The following is a 25734-nucleotide window of genomic DNA, read 5'->3' as shown; positions in this document are numbered from 1 at the left end:
ATCTACCCACTTATCGAGGAGGCGGAGAACTATGATGCCGCGATCGAACTGCTAAAAGGACATTATATCCGCCCTGTAAATCAGGTCTAAGCACGTCACCTGCTGGCAACTAGACGGCAATGCCCCGGGGAATTGTTGGAAGATTTCTACCGGGCGCTACTGGTGCTGGGCCGAAACTGTGGCTGCCCGCAGGTTTTGGGGGGCAAGCACACGGAACTTTAAATCAGAGTTGCTTTCGTAGCAGGTATGAGCTCCTCAGATATCCGCCGAAGACTTCTAGAAAGGGACACCCTGGGACTTAGAGAGGCACGGGCCCTGGCAGGGTCCATGCACGTTGCCTACAAAAACGCGCAGTCCTATGCGCCCGACCGCGCGGCGGCCCCCTGGGCTGCGTGGCACCCCACAGACCTTCTCCCTGACCCCGCAGGCCTGCGCTACGAGACAGCCCGCTAACGCCGCCAGGCCCTGCTGTTTCTTCTGTGGGCAGGCGAATCATCCACGCCCGCGCTGCCCGGCCCACACCGCCACCTGCAAAGGGTGCGGCAAGAAGGGCCACTTTGTGGGGGTCTGCCTCGCCCGCGCCGTGGTTGCGGTCTCCAGCGACTCCAGAGTGCCGCGGCAACCCCCCTTCAGGCCCCGACCGGCCAGCGCTCACCGCCACCCCCCTATCCTAGGGCCACGTGCGACCCACGAGCGCAGCCATCTTGCCCCCCGGACACCACACTGGACGGATGGGCGCCGCCATTTTGTCCATCGCTGCCGCCATCTTGTTCATCCCCGGACACCATTTGCGACCCATGGGTGACGCCATCTTGGATGGGGCCCCAGGCCCCCAGCACGGCCGACTACACGCTGCCCGATCAGAACTCGCAACTGCTTCATCTGGCCTCGGTGACACTGGACCAAAGTCGACCCCGGACACTCGCAACAGCTACAACGACGGTCTTCATCAACGGCCACGAGACGTCTTGCCTGATTGACTCTGGGAACACGGAAAGCTTTGTTCACCCCGACACGGCGCTGTTCGCTTGTAACCCACCCTGTAAACCAAAGGATCTCCCTGGCCTCCGGGTCACACTCGGTGGAGATAAAGGGGTTCTGCCTCGCAAACCTCACTGTCCAAGGCAGGAAATTCGACAATTTCCGCCTGTATGTCCTGCCGCACCTCTGCGCGGCTACCTTCCTGGGGCTGGACTTACAATGCCATTTGCAAAGCCTGACCTTTAAATTCGGCGGCCCTATACCTCCCCTTACTGTCTGCGGCCTCGCGACCTTTAAGGTCGACCCACCTTCCCTGCTTGTGAACCTCACCCCGGATTGCAAACCCATTCGCCATCCCCTGCCCAGACATGACCACAACCACCGTCATCAAGGCCCTCCAGGGTACCTTTACACTGTTCGGTTTCCCCGCGTACATACACAGTGATAGGGGGTCCTCCTTTATGAGCGACGAACTGCGTCAATTCCTGCTCAGCAAGGGCATCGCCTCGAGCAGGACGACCAGTTACAACCCCCGGGTAAACGGGCAGGTAGAGAGGGAGAACGGAACGGTCTGGAAGACCGTCCTGCTGGCCCTATGGTCCAGGAATCTCCCAATCTCCCGCTGGCACGAAGTCCTCCCGATGGCCCTCCACTTCATCCGGTTACTGCTCTGTACAACCACAAATCAGACACCTCATGAACGTCTCCTTGTTTTCCCCAGGAAGTCCTCCTCCGGGACCTCGCTCCCAACCTGGCTAGCGACACACGGACCCATCCTGCTTCGGAAGCACGTGCGGGTGCACAAGTCGGAACCGTTGGTCGAGAGGGTCCACCTGCTGCACGCTAACCTCCAGTACGCCTACGTGGCGTTCCCTGATGGCCGGCAAGATACAGTCTCCCTTCGGGACCTGCCGCCCGCTGGAACCCCACGCGCACCCGAACCATTACCCCCCCCCACAGCAGTGGGAGGGGTCAGTACTCCCGCCACTCCTGCCGAGGCCCGTCCACCCACCAACGCCCCCTACAGGCCCCCCCTCCTCCCCCGGTGTCAACCGTTTGCCCCAACAGCGCCACCTAGGGTTGACAAAGCTGCCAGGGAGGCCAAAACCATGCTCCCGGAGTCGCAATCACCGGGACCCCCACCAGAATCACCACCGAAGCCCAGACGCTCCAGAAGGACGACCAGGCCACCCGATCGACTGATTGCTTCACTGTGAACACTTTGTAAATGTCCTTGACACCACGGTACCTCCATACCTGGTCATACCATGCTAAAGGCGACTGTTACCACTGGCCACCACCCCCGCCGGACTCTTTTTTTAACAGGGGGTGAATGTGGTAGTACCAGGTATTGCGGTACCTAAGAGGCTGATGATCATTGGTTAGACCCAGGAGTCTACCATTGGCTGTTGTACGTAGCTCCGCCCTGACAGGCGGAGTATAAGAAACGGTGCCATCCCAGCAGCCTTCACTTTCTGTATCCAAGCTGTTGGGGAACAAGTTCTAGTCGATTAAAGCCTTCAGTTATGAAATCACTTCGTCTTGAGTGTAATTGATCGCGCATCAAAACATTATCCCGGACCATACCCCTAAATATTAACCACTGTCTAACCCTCAGAAACCCACAACACTACAACTTAACCCTAGCTCACTGCTATCCCATATCAGAAAAAAACATTCTCTGAAGTGAATAAATTAACAGATATATCCTGCATATCTTTGGGTTGTGGGGGTGAAACCCACGCAGACATGGGGAGAATGTGCAAACTCCACACGGACAGTGACCCAGGGCTGGGATGCGAACCTGGGTCCTCAGCGCAGCAGTCCCAGTGCTAACCGCTGTGCCACATGCTGCCCCTCACAGGTCTTTTCTGACATCACAAAAACACTTCACACTGTCAAAGTGATCTTTCATTCAGTATGTTCCTCAAATGTGGCTGTCCTCAGAACTTGTCCACCATCCTCCACCACGATGACACACAAGCCATGATTCTCATCAATGGAAACACCCCAGACACTATCTCAGTGAAGACTGGGATCAGACAAGACTGTGTCACTGCACCAACCCTCTCCCCCTTCACGGTAGCACAGTGGTTAGCATTGTTGCTTCACAGCACCAGGGACCTTGGGTCCCTGTCTGTGCGGAGTCTGCACGTTCTCCCCGTGTCTGTCTGGGTCTCCCACAAGTCCCAAAAGACGTGAGGTCAGTTGTAAATTGAATTGGACATTCATTATTATTCTGAATTTTCCCTCAATTTACCCAAACAGGCGCTGGAGTGTGGCAATTGGGGGATTTTCACAGTAACTTCATTTCAGTGTTACATAGAAGATACATAGAAGATAGCAGCAGGAGGAGGCCTTTTGGCCCTTCGAGCTTGCAAGTTACTGGAAATGAAATGAATGAAAATTGCTTATTGTCACAAGTAGGCTTCAAATGAAGTTACTGTGAAAAGCCCCTAGTCGCCACATTCCGGCGCCTGTTCGGGGTGGCTGGTACGGGATTTGACCCGTGCTGCTGGCCTGCCTGGGTCTGCAAGGTTACTTAATGAAAGCCTACTTGTGACACCTATAAAGGTTATTATCCCACCTCCAGCAAATTACCCATGGGTGTGGAGATAATCGACAGGTCAGGAAACTAACACCACCTTCAAAACAAAACCAGAATCGGTTCAACCTCAGACATTGAGCTCCAGTTTGCAGATGCCTGATCTGTTTGTTAAATCCATCCATCTCCCTTGATTCTATAACCATTAATACTCTTGTCTCACAACTTCAATCAATCTCAGTTTTTATAGTTTCTGTTGACTGAATCTGAACAGAATTCCAGATTTCACGATATTTTGTTAAGTGATTTCTGACATTGCTGCTGAACAGCCCAGTCTCAGTTAAACAAATAATTATTGATTTGGACATTTAAATGGTGACAATTATATTACTCTGAACTGGTAATGTAACACAATTTCAAAACCATAATAATAATTTGAGTAAAACTCTGCAGAAGCTGGAAATGTGAAGTGAAAACAGAAAGTTGTGGAAATCCTCAGCAGATTTGGCAGCTTCTGTGAAGAGAGAGAAAGAGAGTTAACATTTCCAATGCAACCTGATTCTTCTTCACAACTGAGTGTTTGCAGCATTGTGATTGTATTTTCCAAACATACTGAATGTGAACTTTGTGGTTCTTACAGATATCTGGCTGTAAATCTGATTTCAGACCTTCCTCTGAACACTTTTCAACCTCAGCTCCAGCTCATTGTCCTTCACTAAAGACCCGGATAGAGAATCACCGCCACAAGATGGCGGCCGCTGGGCGATGTCACCGGGGAGGAAGTCCCGCCCACTCCCTCTTCCCGTACTAAGATGGCTGCCCAAGCGCACTGCTCCAAGAACAAAAGACCCGACTTCCATTCCCACGATGGCGGCATTCGCCGGTTGATCCGGGGCCTGTCACCGGGGAGAAGTCCCGCCCACCCCGTCTTCCCTAACCAAGATGGCTGTCCCAGCGCTCCGCGCCAGGAAAAGACCCGACTTCCATTCCCAAGATGGTGGTGGTCGCCGGTTGACCCGCGCCTGTCACAGTGGAGGAAGCCCTGCCCACTCCCTCTTCCCATACTAAGATGGCCGCCCCAGCGCTCCGCTCCAAGAACAAAAGACCCGACGTCCTTTCCCAAGATGGCGACCGGTTGCAGGGAAAATCCAGACCCGGATTACTTTCTTCCTATCGGCGTCAATCACTCCCCAGCCATTATGAGTTGGAGCAGACACAGTGCGGGTGTGAAGCTGGACTCAGACGGGTGAGTAGAGGCCCCAAACCCCCCAATAAGACCCATTGATTTGTTGTCAGTCTGAAGCCAGGAGCTGGAGAACTGAACCCAGGCAGAGGAGAGGGAGGGAGAAAACTGGGAGTGGAGGAAAGAAATGGTGCAGATGGTGGAATGGGTTTGGATTTCAGCCCAGGAAGGAGGGAGAGTGTGTGGGACGGGGATTTACAGCTTTGGGGGAACAAGAGAGGAAAAAATGTTCCAGAGAAACTAGAATTGTCTGTTCTGGATTTCTATCCTGGACAGACAGTGATGACTTTTATAAACACCTTTTACAGGATATTAGAAGTGGAGGATTGGCTGACAGAAAACTCAAACTAAACATCAAGTTCTGACAGAGTCACTCAATTTTTCGAACCTGAATATCATCGGTCTTTGAATGTGGAAGGAGTAATGTTTGTCTGTTCTGTTTGTGGGAAAAGATTTCAAACATCAGTGTAACTGGAAAAGCACCGAGACGCACATACACAGTGAGTGTTCCAGTAAACTGAGTGTGGAAAGAGCTTTAAGCAGTTACACAGACAGGAAAACCATCACGCCATTTACAGCGGAGAGAAACCCTACACGTGTTCTGTGTGTGGGCGAGAGTTCAATATAACTGTAACATAATTTTCGAGCTTTTACTCGATACCCGTCCTATGAAGGCAAGCAAGCATGCCATATGCTTTCTTTACCACCATTTCCACCTGTGCTGCCACTTTTAAGAATCTGTGGACCTACATGCCCAGATCTCTCGGTGTTTCTGCTCCTGATGGTTCTGCCATTTATTTTATAGGTCCCACCTGAATTGGATCTACCAAACTGCATCACCTTGCATTTGTCCGGGTTAAATTTTATCTGCCATTTCTCTAGCTAATTTTGCAGCCTATCTCTGCAGTTCTATTCTCTGACAATCTTCATCACCATCCGCAACTCCTGCAATCTTAGTATCATCCGCAAACTTGCTAATCAGACCCGCTATGTTTTCTTCCAAGTCGTTTATATATATATTACAAAGAGCAGAGGTCCCAGTACTGATCCCTGTGGAACACCACTAGTTACAGACCTCCATTCGGAAAAACACCCTTCTGCTGCTACCCTCTATGGCCAAACCAGTTCTGGATCCATCCAGCTAGTTTACCCCGACCCCATGTGATCTATGTTTTTGCACCAGCCTGTCATGAGGGACCTTATCAAATGCTTTACTAAAGTCCATGTAGACTTCCCTCGTCAATCATTTTTGTCACCTCCTCAAAAAACCCAATTAAATTAGTGAGACATGATCTCCCTCGCACAAAACCATGCTGTCTGTCGCTAATAAAACCATTTGCATCCAAATGTGCATTGATCCTATCTCTGAGAATCTTTTCCAACAATTCCACTATCACTGAAGTCAAGCTCACTGGCCCATTAGTACCTGCATTATCCTTGCAACTCTTCTTAAATAACGGTACAACATTGGTCCAATCCTCTGGCATCTCACCTGTGACCAATGAGGACACAAAGATTTATGTTCGAGACCCAGCGATTTCATCTCTTATGTCCCTCAGTAATCTGGGATAGATGCCATCTGGCCATGGGGATTAGTCTTCCTTAATGCTTTTTAACAGACGTAACACTTCCTCAATCATAATAACGACCTGTTCTAAAGTGTTTACACATCTCTGAGACACCACCAATCAGCATGTCCCTCTCCTTTGTGAATACCGATGCAAAATACTCATTAAGGACCACACCTACTTCCTCTGATTCTACACATAATTTCCCTCCTTTGTCCTTGAGTGGACCAACTCTTTCTCTACCTACCCTCTTGTTCCTAATATATGTATAAATGCCTTGGGATTCTCCCTAATCCTATCTGCCAAGGACATTTCGTGACCCCTTCTTCCCCTCCTAACTCCCTGCTCGAGCTCTTTTCTACTTTCCTTGTATTCCTCAAGTGCTTCATCTGTTTTTAGTTGCCTTTACCTCACATATGCATTTTTTTCATTTTGACAAGATTCTCAATTTCCCTGGTCATCCATGGTTCCCGAATCCTGGGCAGGATTCTCCACTCCCTCGCCGAAGTGCCCACGCCGTCGTGAACGGCGTTGAGGTTCACGACGGCGCGAAACGGCCCCTATCCCGACCGATTCAGGGCCCGATAATGGGCTAGGAGCGGGGCCGCGTCATCTACACGCGCCAGGCCTTGTCGTCGCGTAAAGGCGGCGCCGCATACATGACGCGGCCGGCGCCGCATAACTGGCGTCACCTGCGCATGCGTCGTTGCTGTCCTCCCCGAGTCCGCCCCGCAAGAAGATGGCGGACGGATCTTGTGGGGCTGCGGAAGGAAGGAGGTCCTCCTTCAGAGAGGATGGCCCGACGATCGGTGGGCACCGATCGCGGGCCACCCCACATTTGAGGTACCCCCCGGTGCAGGATCCACCCCCCCCCCCCCAAGCGTTCCCGCGCTGTTCCCGACGGCAGCGACCAGGTGTGGACGGCGCCGGGGGGAACCCGCCGTTTTGGCCTGGCCGCTCAGCCCATCCAGGCCTGAGAATAGCAGGGGTGACGGAGAATCGCCATTTTGGGTGTCTCGGGCGATTCTCCGGCCTGCGGCCCGCGGAACTCGACGGGGCCGTTCCCGCCACTTGGGAGAATCGCGGGAGGGCGTCGGACCGGCGACGCAGGAAATTTTGGCGGCCCAGGCGATTCTCCCAACCGGCGCGGGAGTGGAGAATCGCGCCCCCTGCCTTTCCTGTCCTTCATTTTTACCGACACATGCCTGTCCTGCACTCCCATCTGCTGCTCCTTAAGAGACTCCCACATGTCAAATGTGGATTTACCCTCAAACAGCCTCTCCCAAAGAACAGCATCCAAATCCTGCCTAATCTGGTTGTAGTTAGGCTGATCCCAATTTAGCACCTTAACCCGAGGACAACACTCGTCCTTTTCCATGAATATCCAAAAGCTTACGGAATTTTGGTCACTGTTCGCCACATGTTCTCCCACTACAACTTTGATGACATGGCCAGGCTCGTTCCCTAGTACTAGGTCCAAACAGCCCCCTCTCCAGTCGGACTACCCACATATTGCTCCAAAAAACCATCTTGGACACACTTAACAAATTCCTCACCATCCAGACCGCTCGCCCTAACGGATCTCCACTCAATATCAGGAAAATTAAAGGCTCGTGGGAGGGAGGGAAGCAGCAGAGGCAGCTGATCGGATTTACTCAATCTCAGTCACAAAGAAGGAACACAAGCTCCTCACATGTCTTGTTGGAGGTGAGGATGGAAGAGACAGGGGAGAGCGGGAGTACTTCAAAGGAACTAACTTGTGTCAGAGTAATTAAAAAATTTCAGCACTCTGCGTATTTAACACAAGTCTAATTTATCTGACTTTTAGCCAGAATATTAGCCCTTGTAAATGGGCTGGAGTTTGTTATCAGCAGAAAGAGACCCAAATGAACATGGTTCAGTCCTGAATGTGAGGAACAGCAAAATCCAATCACTGTGGTTACTTGTGGCCTCATTGGTGTCTCAGCAGGTGGGGTGAAGTGGTGAATCCCTTCCCACACTTGGAGCAGACGAATGGCCTCTCCCCAGTGTGAATTCGCTGGTGTACAGTGAGCTGAGATGAGTGTCTGAACCCAGTCCCGCAGTGAGAGCACCTGAACGGTTTCTCGTCAGTGTGAACACGTTGATGGCTCATCAGTTCCCCAGAACTTTTATAGTACTTCCCGCAGTCTGGACATTGAAACGGTCTCTCATCAGTGTGAACTCTCTGGTGCTTCTGCAGGTGGGATGACTGAGTGAATCCCTTTCCACACTTGGCGCAGGTGAACGGCCTCTCCCCAGTGTGAACTCGCTGGTGCTTCTGCAGGTTGGATGACTGAGTGAATCCCTTCCCACACTTGGAGCAGGTGAATGGTCTTTCCCCAGTGTGACTGCGTCGATGAATTTCCAGCTTGGATGGGGAAGTGAATCCTTTCCCACAATCCGCACATTTCCACGGTTTCTCCTCAGTGTGACTGCGTTTGTGGCTTGTGAGACCTGATGATTGACTGTATCCTCGTCCACACACACACACAACACGTGTACGGTTTCTCCCCACTGTGAACGATGCTTTTTCCTTCCATGTTCAAAGTACGATGATATTCAGGATATGATCAATTGAGGATTGCCAGATACTGATGTGATGTGGGTTTCCGGACTTTGAATCTTCCCCTTCGAACACCCTGTGAAACTGATTTAAAACAGAAAATAGGGAATGAGAGAGAACCCACAAAACACAAAGGCAGGTTGTGAAATTGAGCTGAATGAATCTGGTAATTTGTGGGGCCGGCTCTGGGAAAAGTGACCATGAAAACTGCTGGATTGTCATAAAAACCCAACTGGCCTCTTTGGGAGGAGAGAGATAGAGGTGAAGAGGGATTTTGTATATCTACAGGTCATATTAAGAGAGCAGTTGGCAATGCAAATTCGATCTTGAGCTTCATAAACAGTAACCAAAGAGAAAATGTTGGAAAACCTCAGCAGGTCTGGCAGCATCTGTAGGGAGAGAAAAGACCTCACGTTTCGAGTCCAATGACCCTTTGTTAGCTCTTTTCTCTCCCAACAGATGCTGCCAGACCTGCTGAGATTTTCCAGCATTTTCTCTTGGTTTCAGATTCCAGCATCCGCAGTAATTTGCGTTTATTCATAAACAGTAATCTTGATACCAAAACTTTGCTTCTGGTGGCACGGTAGTTAGCACTGCTACCTCACAGCGCGAGGGACCCGGGTTCAATTCCGACCTTGGTGACTGTCTGTGTGGAGTTTGCACTTTCTCCCCGTGTCTGCGTGGGTTTCCACCCGGTGCTCAGGTTTGCTCCAACAGTCCAAAGAAGGGACAGTTAGGTGGATTGGCCTTGATAAATTGCCCCTTACTGTCCAGGGATGTGCAGGTTCGGTGGGGCTATGGGGTTACAGGGACAGGGTCGGGGTGTGGGCCTAGGCAGGGTACCCATTCAGAGAATCAGTGCAGCCTCAATGGGCCAAATGGCCTTCTGCACTGTAGGAATTCTATGGTTCTAATTCTATTCTATGAATCTTTATAAAGCTCTGGTCACCACTCTTCAGGAAGAATGTGAAGGTTCTTGGAGAAGGTGCAGAGGAGATTTACCAGAATTGTTCCAGCAAAGGAGGTTGAGGGGAGATTTGATTCAGAGACACAAGATTATGCCAGATTTCCATCGGGTGGACAAAGAAACTCTGTTTCCATTCACTGATCGTACAAGCAGCCGGGACACAGATTTAAAGTTTTGGGTAAAACCTAGATTGAACGATATAAGATCCTGAGGGATCTTGACAGGGTGGATGTGGAGAGGATGTTTCTCTTGTGGGAGAATCTAGAACGAGGGCATCACTGTGGAAAATAAGGGGTCACCCATTTCAGTTGGAGATGAGGATTTTTTTATTCTCTTGAGGGTTGTAGGACTTTGGAAATCACGTCCTTAAAAGGCAGTGGAAGCAGAGACCTTGAATATTTTTAAGGCAGATCTGGATAGATTCTTGATGAGCAAGGGGGTGAAAGGTTATCGGGGTTGTGGTAATACCAGGTATTGCAGTACCTGAGAGAGGAATGACCATTGGCTAGACCGCGGGGTCTACCATTGTGCAATGTACATAGCCCCGCCCTGAGAGGCGGGGTATAAGAACCAATGCCATCCCAGCAGCCTCCACTTCTGTAACTTCGCTGCTGGGTACAGTTCTATCTGATTAAAGCTGAATCGATATGACTCCTCGTGGTCTCAAGAGTATTGATTGTGCATCAATTTAATCAGATAAGTACTTTTGAAGGATGGACCTCCGCATCAAGCCGGCGTGCCTTCAGCTCTGCCCTCACGCAGAAAGCTCTGCCGCGATTTTTAAGCATTGGCTGGCATGCTTCCAGAGCTACCTCGATACGGCTGCCGACACCCCCACGGAAAGGCAGAAGATACACCTCCTACGCTCGCGGTTCAGCCCGGCGATCTACCCCCTGATCGAAGGGGCGGCGAACTATGATAAAGCCATGGAACTGCTGGAAGGACATTACATTCGTCCACTGAACCAGGTCGCGTGCATCAGGGGTAGACAGGTATGTGGAGTTAAAGTGAGAGTTTGGTGAGTGAGGGAGTTCGGTGAGGAGGGAGCAAGGTGCTCCTTTCATTTAATTTCCTACATTTCCTCAAAATGTGTGAAGGGAGCTGGGAGTTTACAGAGAGAGCAGCTGCCTGGGAGCAGCGTCGGAGGGCAGAGTTCCAGTTGGTTCACAGGGCAGCGACATTCCAGAAGATAACAGTTGTTCGATTTTGGGATTTTAATTTTTTTTAATTATTTTATTTTTGTGTTTGTTTTGTTTTTTGGGGGCAGCAAGCTATCTTTGTATCGTTTAGCAGAATCACCAATTTTAGAGGCATCACTTGAGAGAGTAGCAGCAGTATATATGTTTTTTTTTAAGGGCCTAACGCATGTTTAATCTTTTTTTCCCCCTTTAAATCTCTTTGGGAATTCAGATCAGAGGGGATGGAAGCTAGGGCAGTTGTTTGCTCCTCCTGTAGGATGTGGGTGGTGAGGGACACCACCGGTGTCCCTGCTGACTACACCTGCGGGAAGTGCACCCAACTCCAGCTCCTCAGAGACTGCGTTAGGGAACTGGAGCTGGATGAACTTTGGATCGTCCGGGAGGCAGAGTGGGTGATAGAGAGGAGTTACAGGGAGGTAGCCACACCCAAGGTGCAGGACAAGAGTAGCTGGGTTACAGTCAGGGGAAGGAAAAGGAACGGGCAGACAATGCAGGGATCCCTCGTGCGTTCAAAACAAGTATAACGTTTTGGATGCTACCAGGGGAGGCCCTAGCAGCCAGGTCTCTGCCACTGAGCCCGCCTCTGTGGCTCAGAAGGGAAGGGGGAGAATAGAAAAGCAATAGTGGTAGGAGACTCAATGGTTAGGGGAACTGATAGGAGATTCTGTGGTCATGAACGAGACTCCCGGAAGGTATGTTGCCTCCCGGGGGCCAGGGATGTCTTGGATCGAGTCTACAGGATTCTTAAGGGGAAGGGGGAGCAACCAGAAGTCGTGGTGCACATAGGCACCAATGACATAGCTGAGAAAAGGGATGAGGATTTAAAAAGTGATTTTAGGGAGTTAGGTTCACAGCTAAAGAGCAGGACAAGCAGAGTAGTGATCTCAGAATTGCTACTGGTGCACGTGCAAGTGAGGCAAGGAACAGAGAGCGAGTGCAGCTGAACACGTGGCTACAAGGCTGGTGCAGGAGGGAAGGCTTCAGATATGTGGATCACTGGGATAGCTTCTGGGGAAGGTGGGACTTGTGCATGAAGGACGGATTGCACATAAACTGTCTTGGGTGGGTGGTTTTCTGGAGCTGTTCAGGAGGGTTTAAACTAGTTTGGCAGGGGGATGGGAACCAGCGCTATGGATCAGAGGACAGGGTAGCTTTTGAACAGGCAGAAATCGTATGCAGCGAGTCGGTGAGGAAGGATAGACAGCTGATAGGGCAAAGTTGCACTCAGTGGAATGGGTTAAAGTGTGTCTGTTTCAATGCAAGGAGTGTCAGGAATAAGGGAGGTGAACTTAGAGCATCGTTGATCGGCGATGTTGTGGCCATTACGGAAACATTACTGCAGCAGATCTTGGAAAGGTGCAGAAGTAACAGAGTTGTCATGGGTGACTTCAACTTCCCTAATATTGACTGGAACCTCCTTAGTGCAAATGGTTTGGATGGGACAGATTTTGTCAGGTATGTACAGGAAGGATTCCTGACTCAATATGTAGATAGGCCAACTGGGGGTGGGGGGGGGGGGGGGGGGGAGGCCATATTGGACTTGGTGCTCGGCAACGAACCAGGCCAGGTGTCAGATGTCTTAGTGGGACAGCATTTAAGTGACAGTGACCACAACTCCTTGACCTTTACCATAGTCATGGAGAGGGATAGGAACAGACAATATGGGAAGGTATTTAATTGGGGGAGGGGAAATTATACTGCTATTAGACAGGAGCTGAGGAGCATAAAGTGGGAACAATTGTTCTTGGGGAAATGCACAACAGTAACGTGGGGGATGTTTAAGGAGCACTTGCTGCGAGTGCTGAATTGTTTTGTCCCACTGAGACGAGGAAGGAATGGTCAGATGAAGGAGCCTTGGATGACAAGAGAAGTGGAGCTTCTAGTCAAGAGGAAGAAGGAAGCTTATGTAAGGTTGAGGAAGCAAGGATCTGGCACAGCTCTCGAGGGTTAAAAGGTAGCCAGGAAGGAACTGAAAAATGGACTTAGGAGAGCTAGAAGGGGGCATGAAAAAGCCCTGGCGGGAAGGATTAGGGAAAACCCCAAGGCGTTCTATGCTTATTTGAGAAGTAAGAGGATGATCAGAGTGGGAGTTGGGCCAATCAGGGATAGTGGAGGGAACTTGTGCCTCGAGACGGAGGAGATGGGGGAGGCACTAAATGAATACTTTGCTTCAATATTCACAAGAGGAACCTTGTTGCTCATGAGAACAATGTGAACCAGGTTAATAGACTCAAACAGGTTGATATTAAGAAGGAGGATGTGAAATTTTGAAAAGCATCAGGATAGATAAGTCCCCTGGGCCTGATGGGATATACCCAAGGATACTACGGGAAGCGAGGGAGGAGATTGCTGAGCCGTTAGCGATGGTCTTTGTGTCCTCACTCTCCACTGGAGTAGTACCGGATGATTGTAGGGAGGCGAATGTTGTTCCCCTGTTCAAGAAAGGGAATAGGGTAATCCCTGGGAATTACAGACCCATCAGTCTTACGTCTGTGGTGAGCAAAATGTTGGAGAGGATTCTGAGAAATAGGATTTGATGATTATTTAGAAAAACATAGTTTGATTAAAGATAGTCAGCATGGCTTTGTGAGGGGTAGGTCATGCCTCACAAGCCTCATTGAATTCTTTGAGGATGTGACGAGACACATTGATGAAGGTGGGGCAGTGGATGTGGGATTTCAGTAAGGCATTTGATAAGGTTCCCCATGGTAGGCTCATTCAGAAAGTTAGGCGACATGGGATACAGGGAAATTTGGCTGCCTGGAGACAGAATTGGCTGGCCGAAAGAAGACAGCGAGTGGTAGTGGATGGAAAGTATTCCGCCTGGACGTCGGTGACCAGTGGTGTCCCGCAGGGATCCGTTCTGGGACCTCTGCTCTTTGTGGTTTTTATAAATGACTTGGATGAGGAAGTGGAAGGGTGGGTTAATAAATTTGCCGAAGACACAAAGGTTGGTAGCGTTTTAGCTAGTGTTGAGGGCTATTGCAGGTTACAACAGGACATTGACAGGACGCAGAGCTGGGCTGAGAAGTGGCAGATGGAGTTCAACCTAGATAAATGTGAAGTGATTCATTTTGGAAGGTCGAATTTGAAAGCTGAATACAGGGTTAAAGGCAGGATTCTTGGAAGTGTGGAGGAACAGAGCGATCTTGTTGTCTACGTACATAGATCCCGCAAAGTTGCCACCCAGGTTGATAGGGTTGTTAAGAAGGCGTATGGTGCGTTGGCTTTCATTAACAGGGGGATTGAGTTTCAGAGCCGTGAGGTTTTGCTGAAGCTTTATAAAACTCTAGTTGGACCAAACTTGGAATATTGTGTCCCGTTCTGGTCGCCTCATTATAGGAAGGATGTGGATGCTTTGGAGCGGGTACAGAGGAGATTTACAAAGATGCTGCCTGGACTGGAGGGTATGTCTTATGAAGAAAGGTTGAGGGAGCTAGGGCTTTTCTCACTGAAGCGAAGAAGGAAGAGAGGTGACTTGATAGAGGTGTACAAGGTGATGAGAGGCATGGATAGAGTGGAGAGCCAGAGACTTTCCCCAGGGCGGAAATGGCTGTCACGAGGGGACATAATTTTAAGGTGATTGGAGGAAGGTACGGGGAGATGTCAGAGGTAGGTTCTTTACACAGAGTGGTGGCTGCGTGGAATACACTGCCAGCAGAGGTGGTGGAGTCGGAGTCATTAGGGACACTTAAGCGACTCTTGGACAGGCACATGGACTGCAGTAAATTGAAGGGGTGTAGGTTTGGTTGATCTTAGATTAGGATAAATAGTCGGCACAACATCGTGGGCCGAAGGGCCTGTACTGTGCTGTACTGTTCTATGTTCAATATGTTTTTACACAGCGAATGACAAAGACCTGAAACTCGCTGCCTATGAGGGAGTTTGAAAATAGACACAATGAATGATTTGATTTCAAATGGAAATCGGATAGACATTTGAGGGAAATAATCCTGCGAGGATACAGGGAGAGAGCAGGAGAATGGGACTGACTGGATTGCTCCAGAGAGCTAGCATGGACTCAATGGGCCGAATGACCTTCCTTGTGCCATCATGTCTCTGACTCTTTTGTGTAATCTAGTTTTGTAATTTAACCCCGGGGTGTTCAGATATCACTCAGGTAAATCTGTGCTACACTCCCTCCGAGGCCATTCTGTCCTTCCTCAGGTTTGCTGCCCAGAACTGAACACAGTTCTCCAGGTTTGGTCTAACCAGGGTTTGTGAATCTCGGGGCTTTTCCAGTCACACTGAGACCTGAAATCTTCCCTCACAGACAGAACAGACAAACCTTTTACCTTCCACACCCAGATGCTGCTGATATTCAGGTTCTGGTGAATCGAGTGACTCTGTCAGATCGCGATGTGACGTTTGGTTTGCATGTCCCGTCTGTTCAACCGGCACTTCCAGTATCCTGTAAATTTACAGAAACCTCACTGTCAGTTTAGGATAGAAATTCACAACATTCTCTCCTCGCCAACTTTGATTAAATGTATTCCTGGAGGCCAATTGGGAAGCAAAAGGACTCATTACCTTACAGGACAGTGATTGACTGTCAGCCAAACAACCTTTATCCATTTTCAATATTTTTATATCCGCTGAAGAGAAATGTTCAAAGAAAATTACAAAAAAAATCTTTTTAACTGTCCTCATGATTTCCCAAAGATGAATCTCACCAAGACAGAAGGTAAAATTTGAATTCATTTAAAGTCTACCGAAGACGCTGAAACCATTATCGATTGTTGGTTCACTCATGTCCTTCAGTGAAGGAAATCAATCCTTGCCTTGTCTGGCCTACATGTGACTCCAGATCCACAGTCAGCCGGTTGACCCTTAAAATGCTCTCTTGAGATGCCCTCAGTTCAAGGGCAATTAGTGCTGGGCAGTGAATGCTGGCCCAGCCAGCGACACCCACATCCCGTGAATGAATAGAAAAGAAAATCTGCCATCCTTACCTGGTCTGGTCGGCATGATTCCAAACCACAGCAATGTGGTCGACTCTTTAAATGCCCTCCGAGATGGCCGAGCAAGCCACTCGGTTTGAGGGAAATTAGGGATGGGCAATAAATGTTGGACCAGCCAGTGACTCCGAATAAAATAAAATCCTGGAGACTCCAGTCAGTCAATCCGGGAGAGTTGGCATCCGGTCCAGGCTCGCAGTGCATGCGCCCAGCGGCACCTTGTCCTCTGTAAAGATGGCGGCCGGTAACCCGGGCCTGTCACCGCTCAGCTCTCACTCTGTTCAGTGCTGTTTAAGACGGGACCGTTAACATTTTACTCGGGAGTTGAAGCTTCCATGGGGTATTTCTGAAGCCTCCCGGCTCACTCCGCAGCTTCTATTGCTCCCCGGTCACCCACCGGCTCCAATCCTGAAAGTCGCTCGACTGTTTCTTTCCCGCTCCTCGCACTGTCAGCGACAACCTGAACTGTGCATGCGCCGGTCACAGCCCGAACCGCACATGCTCCAGTCACAGCCGGACTCTGCGCTTGTGCGATGAGCTTCTGTCATGTGGATCGTGCACATTCCAGCCGCAGTGCATGTTGGGTAATAACCCCGCCATTGAAACCAATATTCCTGACAGAAATTATGCTTTGCGAACCGATTACGATTGGTAACATTGGGCCAAGGTTACAGATATATTAAATCAATTAATTCAGCAACTAAATAGTCTGGGCCCTCCACCACAGTTCTGTCCTGGTTGTGATTGACAACAGAATAAACACGGCCAGTGAGATGTTAAGGTTTGGGGTCTGAGCAGGTTCAGGTGAACAGTAATTTTTGTCTTCCTGGACAGAACAGACAAACTGCCCCTCGCCAATAACAATGTGTTGATATTGGATCAAATGGTTTGGACTTTTAAAGTTGGAGTGTTAACCAGTGGGAAAACTGAGGAAATCCTTTTGCACATGTGAAGTGTGTGAGTGGTCTCCCTCTGAACTGCACATTAGATTAACTAATGATGAATTCATATTTATTCTCATCCAGTGGAAACATCTTCCACTTGTCTATCATGTCAAATCTGTTCATAATCTTACAGGATCAGGTCATTCTTCATTATCTTTTCCAGAGAAACGGTTTGCACCCTGTCCAATCTTTCTTGCTGGGTATAACCTGCCAGTTCAGGCATAATTCAAATATCTTTTCCTGCATCTTCTCCAGTCCTTCTCGATCTATTTTGCGATATGGAGACTTTACCTAATCTGAACAGCAAACTCACCGTTGTCCCCAAATGCCTGTATGTTGCAGTATTTTAGACATTTTACCATTAGCTGAATGTAAGATGGGACAGAATAAGATCCAACGAGCCAGTCTGTAACACTGTAGAACATCCACAAACTTGCCTCTTGCTTGTACTGCTAAACAGTTGTTTTTCTCACTCTTAACCTGTCAGCTATGGTATTAAGAATGGGTCAGAGAAAGACTGGATTTCAGCTTGGTGACACTCGGCCAGACTAAAGTTTAGTTCATAGGATTGTTGACCTAATGTCTCCATATCATAAAATGGATCTGGAAGGACTGGGGAAGATACAGGAAAGTGTCCCAGAATGATGCCTGAATGGGCAGGTTACAGCCAGCAAAAAAACGCAGAGGCTCGATGAGCCATATGGTCTCCCCCCGCCCCCATTTCTTGTGTTATTATGAACATCACTGTAAATCATTCCATGCACACACAACAGATGCAACAGCCACCAGTTCATCGCCATCCCTCCCATATTCCAGGATTTAAAAACACACTTTCCAGGTGACAGTGATTTATTTGTACTTCTTGCGATCCAGTATTGTGTATTCACTGCTCATGATTTGCTCTCCCCCACACGGAGAAGATTAAATCTGGATTGGGTGACTGTGAACATCACCATTCAGTCTGCAAGCATAATCCTGAGCTTCTGATCATTTAATATTTTAATTCCCTGCCCCATTCCCACTCTGTCCTCGGCCTCCTGCACTACTCCAATAAAGCTCAAAGGAAACTCGAGGAACAGAACCTCATCCTTGATCAGGCAACTTCTGACCTTCCAGACACAACATTCATTTCAGTAATTTCAGATTATTACTCCTATATTTTTAGTCAGTAGACATTTGTAACGGGTCTGCTGTTGCCATTTATACCTCACCAGGACCTGTCTTTTATTTCTTCTCTTATCCTATTAGTTTATTTACTTATCTCATTGTCTCCCAGTTTTGTCTTGCACCATTATCCCCTTTGTCATTTAATCACTTCAGCCTCACATCCTCCCAAACTGCCCCCTCTGAAATGGCCCAGCAAGCCACTCAGTTCAAGGGCAAGGAGGGGTGGGCAACAAATGCCGGCTCAGCCGGCGACACCCACATCCCAAGAACAAATAAAGGGAAGTCGGCAGTTAGAAAGGCAAATGCAATGTTCACATTCATTTCAAGAGAGCTACAATGCAAGAGCAGGGATGTACTGCCATGGCTCTGGTCAGACCATGTTTGGAGTAGTGTGAGCAGTTTTGGGCCCCGTGTCTAAGGAAGGATGTGCTGGTCTTGGAGAGGGTCCTGAGGAGGTTCACAAGAATGATCCCTGGACTGAAAGATTTGTCATATGAGGAGCGATTGAGGACTCTGGGTCTGTACTCGATGGAGTTCAGAAGGATGAATGGGAATCTTATTGAAACCTACAAATACCCAGATAGAGTGGATGTGGAGAAAATGTTTCCACTGGTAGGAGAGATTAGAACCCGAGGGCACAGCCTCAGACTGAAGGGACAATCATTTAAAACTGAGAGGAGGAGGAACTCTTCGCTGCAGAAGGTTGTGGAGGCCAAGTCACATAAACAGCGAACTTGATAGTGCAGAAAGATGCCATTTGCCCCATCAAGTATGCACCGACCCTCTGAAAGAGCACCCTACTCAGATCCACTCTCCCGCCCTATCCCCTTAACCCCACCTAAGCAACACATCCCCGGACACCAAAGGCAATTTAGCATAGGCAATCCACCTAACCTGCACATCTTTGGACTGTGGGAGGAAAGTGGAGCATCCGGAGGAAACCCACGCAGACACGGGGAGAAAGTGCAAACTCCACACAGACAGTGACCCAAGGCTGGAATTAACCTGGGTTCCTGGCACTGTGAGGTAGTAGTACTAACCATGTGCCACCACGTGATGTCAGTCACTGAGTGTTTTTAAGATAGAGATAAATAGGTACTTGATTAATAAGGGGATCAGGTATTATAGGAAGAAAGCAGGTGAATGGGGATGAGATACATATCAGCCATGATCAAATGGCCTAATTCTGCTGCCTTATCTTTTGTTCTTATGGTCTCTTGACTTGTTTAGCCAGGCTCAAACTGTGACACCATTACATTAGCTCTCTCGCTACAAACGGTAAAATGGTCGGTAAGGCACCAATCATGAGAGGAACCCGGGAGGGAGCGAGCAGGCAGTGTATATACCATTTTGTAAATGAATCTAGTTCTTTACTCAGTGTGGACTCTCCGAGTCCTTATTATTATTTTTTTAAATTTAGAGTACCCAATTATTTTTTTTCCAATTAATGGGCAAGTTAGCGTGGCCAATCCATCTAACCTGCACATCTTTGGGTTGTGGGGGTGAAACCCACGCAGACATGGGGAGAATGTGCAAACTCCACACGGACAGTGACCCAGGGCGGGGATTTGAAGCCGGGTCCTCATGCGCCATAGTCCCAGTGCTAACCACTGCGCCACATGCCACCCTACTGTTCCCTGTTTAAAGGTGAAGAAAGAGTTTTTCAAGAATGAGACACATGAACTCTCACCCTGTCCAACATGAAACTAAACTCACTGTTAGTTCCTTATCAGTAACAATTTTAAACACAAAGTTTCCAGGCGGGATTGAAGCGGGAATTTCTCATGTAAAGTAAAGTTGATCAACAGCACACTGGGGAAATGAGTTTGAATCCTCCCCCCCACCCCAGACAGAGGGGAACTGACCATCCCCCCGCCCCCGGACAGAGGGGAACTGACCACCCCCCCCCCAACCCCGGACAGAGGGGAAATGACCATCCCCCCCACCCCGGACAGAGGGGAACTGACCATCCATCTCCAGCTCTAATTCGCAAACACAAAATGCTGCCAAGAATCAGCCAGTCAGGCTGAGCCTGTGGCCGCGCCACAACACCCCATTTGCTTTACTAACTAATCTCTCAATATGTCTTGCAGATATACAAAATCATTTTCCTTCACCTCCCACCTCTATCTCTCTCCTTTCGGAGACCAGGTGGAAGGTTTCCTCCCCGAAGGACAACTTGACCAGAAGTTTGACAAATCTCTCAAACCTTCAGCCTCCATCACCATAAAGCAACAGTGCTAACCACCGTGCTACCGGAGACTAGGAAGAAGTGATGATGAAAGTTACTCGATTATTGTGAAAACTCAACTGGTTCACCAATATCCTTCAGGGAGGGAACCTGCCACCTGATCTGGACCTACACAGGACTCTGGCCTCTACGAAAGGAGAGAGATGGAGGTGAAGGAAAATGATTTTGTATATTTGCAAGATATATTGAGAGATTAGTTAGTAAAGCAAATGAGGTGTTGAGCTTCATAAGCAGGAATACTGATAGAAAAACCGGGAAGTTATGCTGAATCTTTATAAAGCTCTGGTTAGGTGACATCTCGAGTAGTGTGTCCGGATCCGGTAACCAGACTTTAGGAAGGATGTGAAGATTCTGAGAAGTTGCAGATTTACCAGAATAGTTTGAGCAAAAGAAGCTGAGGGGAGATTTCATTCAGGTTCTCAAGATTCTGACTGGTTTGGATAAGGTAGACAAAACAATCTGGGACAGAGATTTACATTTTTGGATAAGAAATAGAGGGGGATGTGGGGGAGAATATTTTTACACAGTGAGTGATAATGACCCAAAACCTGCTGCCCACGAGGGGGTGGAAATAACACGATGAATGATTTTGAAGGACATTGGAGAGACACTGGAGGGAAATAAAGCTGCAAGGACACAGGATAGAGCAGGAGAATGGGATTGACTGGATTGCTGTAGTGAGCTGGCATGGTTCAATGGGTGGAATGGCCTCCTCTGTACCATTCTGACTCTATGGCTCTTTCCAAGAAATCCTTAAATCCTTACAGTGCAGAAGGAGCCCATTCGGTCCATCGAGTCTGTACTGACCCTCTGAAAGAACACCCTACCGAGGTCTACTTTCCCACCCTATTCCCATAACACAACCTCGCCTTTTGTACACAAAGGGACAATTTAGCACGGCCAATCCACCTAACCTACACATTTTTGTGGGAGGTAACTGGAGCACCCGGAGGAAACCCACACAGACTGGGGAGAATCCACACAGCCTTTCCTGTAATTGTACCTTGTAATTTAACTCTGGGCGTTCAGATATCACTCAGGTAAATCTGTGCTAACTTTTACCTTCCACACCCAGATGCTGCTGATATTCAGGTTCTGATGAATCGAGTGACTCTGTCAGATCGCGATGTGATGTCTGGTTTGAGTTTCCCGTCTGTCAATCCTCCACTTCCAGTATCCTGCAAATGTACAGTACCATCACCTGTCACAGTTAACTTCTCCTAACAAATGATTCACAGGAGCATAAGAGCAGATTTACGAGAGGTAGCTCAACAAGCATTCTCGCTGAACTAATTTTATTGTTTACACAAAGTAGCACAGTTCTAACTTTTTGAACACATGCACAGTCATTGTTTAAAGTTTCAATCTGGTATATATAAACACGCACTCTCACCTACCCTTGCAGGCACCGCTTATCTTGTTATTGTCCACTGTCCCTAACTGTTACTGAGATAGCAGTTACCTTGTTATTGAAGCTCGCTGTCCTTGCGAGAACACAGCTGCAAATTCTGCTGACTTGTGCGTTCAGTTTTACAAAGGTCAATTAGAATTTTAGTAACAATCTGTAACCCCGTTTCTGTTACTTTATTCCGTCTGAAACCTCATTCTTAAATCATATTATAACCTTAACATGTACTATTTATTTCCCCTTTACACAGTCCAGGATAGACATCCACAGCATTCTCTCCACCTGCCCCCTGCTCCAGGATGACCGCTCCTGCTCCCTGGTCCAGGTTGACCGCTCCTGCTCCCTGGTCCAGGATGGCCGCTCCTGCTCCCTGGTCCAGGATGACCACTGCTGCTCTCTGGTCCAGGATGACCACTCCTGCCCCCTGGTCCAGGATGACCGCTCCTGCCCCCTGGTCCAGGATGACCGCTCCTGCCCCCTGGTCCAGGATGACCGCTCCTGCTCCCTGGTCCAGGATGACCGCTCCTGCTCCCTGGTCCAGGATGACCGCTCCTGCTCCCTGGTCCAGGATGACCGCTCCTGCTCCCTGGTCCAGGTGACCGCTCCTGCTCCCTGGTCCAGGTGACCGCTCCTGCTCCCTGGTCCAGGATGACCACTCGTGCTCCCTGGTCCAGGATGACCACTCCTGCTCCCTGGTCCAGGATGACCACTCGTGCTCCCTGGTCCAGGATGACTGCTTCTGCTCCTTGGACCAGGATGACCACTGCTGCTCCCTGGTCCAGGATGACTGCTCCTGCTCCCTGGTCCAGGATGACCGCTCCTGTTCCCTGGTCCAGGATGACTGCTCGTGCTCCCTGGTCCAGAATGAGCACTCCTGCTTCCTGGTCCAGGATGACCGCTCCTGCTCCCTGGTCCAGGATGGCCGCTCCTGCTCCCTGGTCCAGGATGGCCGCTCCTGGTCAAGGATGACCGCTCCTGCGTCGTGGTCCAGGATGACCCCTCGTGCACCCTGGTCCAGGATGACCACTCCTGCTCCCTGATCCAGGATGACCGCTCATGCTCCCTGCTGCGCATTGACCCGTGTTGTCATCAGCAGTCGCTTAATTCGAGGATGGCGTCTACTCAGGTTTGTGTGTTTCTGCCCTGGGTCTTCATGAGACTGAACAGAGCTGCAGATTTTTGGACACATGGGACAGGACATCCCATCAGACAGTGGGATCCAGAGAGCAGAATTTGCTTAATTTCTTTCCTCTGCTGCTGTTCTGCTTCATCAGTCAGGCACCTGGGTCTCTACAAACCAGGATCGTGGATGTCAAATTACCCAGATCAACGGTAATGCAGTTTAATGGTCACAAAGAACAAAGAAAAGTACAGCACAGGAACAGGCCTTCAGCCCTCCAAGCCTGCACCAACCATGCTGTTCTTCTGAACTAAAACCCCCTACCGTTCCGGGGACCATATCCCTCTATTCCCATCCTATTCATGTATTTTTCAAGACGCTCCTTAAAAGTCACTATCGCCCCGGCTTCCACTACCTCCCCCGGCAGCGAGTTCCAGGCTCCCACCACCCTCTGTGCAAACAAACATGCCTCGTACATCTCCTTCAAAGCTTGCCCTACACACCTTAAACCTATGCTCCCTAGTAATTCACTCTTCCACTCTGAGAAAAAACTTCTGACTATCCACTCTGTCCATGCCCCTCATAATCTTGTAGACTTCTATCAGATCGCACCTCAACCTCCGCTGTTCCAGTAAGAACAAACCAAGTTTCTCCAACCTCTCCTCATAGCCAATCCCTCCATACCAGGCATCACGCTGGTAAATCTTTTCTGTATCCTCTCCAAAGCCTCCACATCCTTCTGGTAGTCTGGCAACCAGAATTGAACACTATATTCCAAGTGCGGCCTAACTAAGATTCTATACAGCTGCAACATAATATGCCAATTTTTAAACTCAATGCCCTGGCCGATGAAGGCATGCATGTTGTATACCTTCTTGACTACCTTCTCCACCTGTGCTGCCACTTTCAGTGACCTGTGTACCTGTATACCCAGATCCCTCTGCTTATCAATACTCTTGAGGGTTCTGCCATTTACTGTATATTTCCCATCTATATTAGACCGTCCAAAATGCATTACCTCACATTTGTCCGGATTAAACTCCATCTGCCATCTCTACGCCCAAGTCTCCAACCAATCTATATCCTGCTGTATCCTCTAACGGTCCTCATCGCTATCCGCAATTCCACCAACCTTTGTGTCGTCTGCAAACTTACTAATCAAACCAGTTACATTTTCCTCCAAAACATTTATATATATATTACAAACAGCAAAGGTCCCAGCACTGATCCCTGAGGCACTGATCCCTGAGGCATGCCACTGTCACAGCTCTCCATCAGAAACGTACCCTTGCACTGCTACCCTCTGTCTTCTCTGACTGAGCCAGTTCTGTATCCATCTTGCCAGCTCACCTCTGATCTAGTGTGACTTCACCTTTTGTACCAGTCTGCCATGAGGGACCTTACAAAGGCTTTACTGAACATAGAGCATACAGTGCAGAAGGAGGCCATTCGGCCCATTCAGTCTGCACTGACGTACTTCAGCCCTCACTTCCACCCTATCCCCGTAACCCAATAACCCCTCCTAACCTTTTTTTGGCGGGACACTAAGGGCAATTTATCTTGGCCAATCCACCTAACCTGCAAGTCTTTGGACTGTGGGAGGAAACCGGAGCACGTGGAGGAAACCCACGCAGACACTGAGAGAATGTGCAGACTCCGCACATACAGTGACCCAGCGGGGAATCGAACCTGGGACCTGGAGCTGTGAAGCCACAGTGCTAGTCACTTGTGCTGCCATGCTGCCCATGTAGTCCATGTAGACAACATCCACTGCCCTCCCCTCATCAGTTATCTTCGTCACTTCCTCGAAAAACTCAATCAAGTTAGTGAGACACGACCTCCCCTTCATAAAACCATGTTGCCTCTCGCTAATACGTCCACTTATCCTCCCACCGGCGGAGGGGAAGCGGCGGGTGGGTGGAGCGGGTTAATTAACATTCCGTGTGGGCCACAAACCCCGAATAACAACCTGCAGGTCCCGCGGTTCCAGCTCCGAGACTTTTGCCTGGAAATAGGCCCCGGTTAAAGGCCACCTTCTTGGTTCCTTGGCGAATATGGCGCCTGAGGGACCATCGTGGTGACACAGAGAGTGGGCGGGGCTTCTGGGCCCCAGTGACCAGGAGAGAAAATGATTGTGTCGCTGATTTTGTTCTCGCTCTGCCCAGGACTACATTCAGGCAGAGGGGAGGAAGGGGGGAAAATATTGGAATGGAGGAAAGAAATGGTGAGATGGGCTTGAATTTCAGCCCAGAGAGGAGAGTGTGTGCGCGCGACAATTGCAGCTTTGGGGAAAAATGTTCCATAGAAACTAGACTTGTCTGTTCTGTGTTTCTATCCTCTGCTCTTGTAATGAAAAGTTTTGCAATCTCCTTTCCAGGCTTTAAAAAAAGAGGATGAATAGAAGAGGACAGAAAGGGATATCATTGCAAAGTCTGACAAGATTAATCAGAATCTGAATATCATCAGCCTTTGAATGTGGAAGGAGAAATGTTTGCCTAGTCTGTCTGTGGGAGAAGATTTCAAACATAAGTGTGACTGGAAAAGAACCAGGACACAGGCACACTGAGTGAGAGTGTACCAGTGAACTGACTGTGGAAAGAGCTTTAACCAGTTGGTACAGTTCTCTGTTGATGAGACTTCAATTGATCATCCAACCTGGAAAGACACAAAAGATACAGGCACCATGGAGAAACCGTGGAAATGTGGAAAGGGATACAATTATACATTCCGGCTGGAATACCATCGACGCACTCAAATTGGGGAGAAGCTGTGGAATTGTGGGGATTGTGGTAAATGATT

General features: G+C 49.1%; 2 protein-coding genes and 1 long non-coding RNA gene across 3 annotated transcripts in view; 2 read left to right on the top strand and 1 right to left on the bottom strand.

Moving 5' to 3' along the window:
* Positions 1 to 25734, bottom strand: part of LOC140421746 (uncharacterized) — a 237590-nt gene that overhangs the window by 92806 nt on the left and 119050 nt on the right. The window lies entirely within an intron of this gene.
* LOC140417897 (uncharacterized) overlaps positions 1 to 25734 on the top strand; it is a 148650-nt gene that overhangs the window by 120394 nt on the left and 2522 nt on the right. The window lies entirely within an intron of this gene.
* On the top strand, positions 4513 to 25733 carry LOC140421783 (uncharacterized). Its single transcript, XR_011947069.1, has 3 exons — positions 4513 to 4772; positions 10585 to 10880; positions 25313 to 25733. It is a non-coding gene; the product is annotated as an uncharacterized lncRNA (long non-coding RNA).

Source organism: Scyliorhinus torazame, chromosome 5 (assembly GCF_047496885.1).
Source record: "Scyliorhinus torazame isolate Kashiwa2021f chromosome 5, sScyTor2.1, whole genome shotgun sequence".
In the NCBI taxonomy this organism is placed as follows: domain Eukaryota; kingdom Metazoa; phylum Chordata; class Chondrichthyes; order Carcharhiniformes; family Scyliorhinidae; genus Scyliorhinus; species Scyliorhinus torazame.
This window is presented reverse-complemented; position numbering and strand designations above follow the sequence as displayed.